The 1,717-nt window shown below is 36.0% G+C and overlaps 1 long non-coding RNA gene across 1 annotated transcript; it reads left to right on the plus strand.

Annotated features, from left to right (window-relative positions):
* The first annotated feature begins 953 nt into the window (after positions 1–953).
* LOC108971687 lies at positions 954–1,453 on the plus strand. The gene is made up of 3 exons (XR_001993563.1): positions 954–1,088; positions 1,145–1,218; positions 1,290–1,453. It is a non-coding gene; the product is annotated as an uncharacterized LOC108971687 (long non-coding RNA).
* Positions 1,454–1,717: the final 264 nt, after the last annotated feature.

Consider the following 1,717-nt stretch of genomic DNA (forward strand, 5'->3'; position numbering starts at 1 on the left):
TACTTCTTAAAGAAGAGACTTCAAATTTAATGGGGAATGTTTATTATCATTCGAAAGGACATTCTTTGTTATTTATTTACTGAATATTATCTCTTTCAAATATGGCTCACGCCACACGATGACTCGTTCCAGCAGACACGCGTGATGTTTTGCTCCAAGGCCTGGACTTTAAATTTTACATATCCCCAGGCAATCAGTCGGTTATCACGGCGAGAACGGTCGCAATTGACGGTAACGTTTTCACCGACATCATTTGTGAAGACTAATGATTCGACCGACCTACCAACCACACCAAACCGTTGTTTTTATCTAGATTAAAATACCCTTTTTGAATCTCTTCAAGTTACTCTTCGTCCAACGTAAACGTAAAATGCGCCAAATCGTACCGTACGTCAGTCCAAGTTCCTGCGGACGGCACCGAATCGATTCTGCACGGCCTTTGTGGACGCATTCTATTCGGTCGAATATTATCCAGTAATGAATGCTGGGTCTCAAGATGGGTGACAGTGTTGCGAATAGGCCGATTATGTAAACTTTGTGCAGTCGTGCACTCCATGACGAAATGCCAAACAATAACTTACAAAAATAAGATGAGAACTTGTCACGACTAACACGTGATCTGTCCAGAAAAGATTGTTAAAAAAGTACCTCTACTTGGATTACCCGTTATGTGCGAGAAAACTACATCTAACCTATCGATTTACCGTTCTCGCCTGAACCAACCATTGTAGCCTAAATCACGGGTTACAAATATGGATATTGTCCACGTATGGTAATTTAAAGCATTGTTTATATATTCCAAATATGAAATTAGATTTATTTTGTTATATTATATAAAATGCTAAGTCACGTTTCTAATTAAGATTCTCTATGAAAGATAAAAGATTTCATTAAAATATAGTACTCGGCTTAGTTAAGCATATGACTATATATAACGGTAAGGAAGGTGAAGATCGTCGTTAGTCAGATTCATCACAGTACGTGGTTTAGTTCTTCACGTATCCTACTCGTATTAGGAACCCCTACAATGGGTGTCGCAAAATTTATTTCGTTTTTGTGTTTGGCACTCGTGACACAACAGTTTTTAGGTAAATAAGCTTTCCATTACAAATATTTATTAAAAGTGTCTTGGTTTAAAATACAGGAAACTATGCGGATGCGATCGAAATTGAGGGATCAATATACGGCGGTCTCCGTTTAGGACTGCGATCATCAATAGTAATATATTGCTTAGATTTTATACAGTGGAAAGAAACAAAACTAAAACTAGTTTACATGTTTTGTTTTAGTTGAATTTTTTCTCCCCTCGCCCAAGCTGCTTGTCAAGGTATTCGCTACTATGTGGTTTCTTTTTTCGACCGCGTTGCTGTTCTACTAGTTGTTGTTCATTCTTTTATTGATTTCTAATATTGATTTGTAATATCTTGTCTTACATGAACAATAAATGTCAAAAGTGCTAACAAATATGAAAATTAATCTCTATATACATTATCCATACGAAAAGGGGCAAAAAGTCAAGAAAGGAAATACTCGCATATTTTCAAATACATTTAAGATGTGGTATTAAGGACAGTCTGCTATATTGTACGTCAAATAAGTCAGGAATACTAGTGTTTGGTTGAAGCGGAATACTAAATATTTATAGCTTTCCTAATACCCTTCACAGGTGCATTTTTTAAACGTGTAAAAGGATGTAAAAGAAATATTTTTATTGCGA

The sequence above is a fragment of the Bactrocera latifrons genome, unplaced genomic scaffold (genome assembly GCF_001853355.1).
Source record: "Bactrocera latifrons isolate USDA-ARS-PBARC rearing strain unplaced genomic scaffold, ASM185335v1 scaffold_350, whole genome shotgun sequence".
NCBI classification, from domain to species: Eukaryota; Metazoa; Arthropoda; class Insecta; order Diptera; family Tephritidae; genus Bactrocera; species Bactrocera latifrons.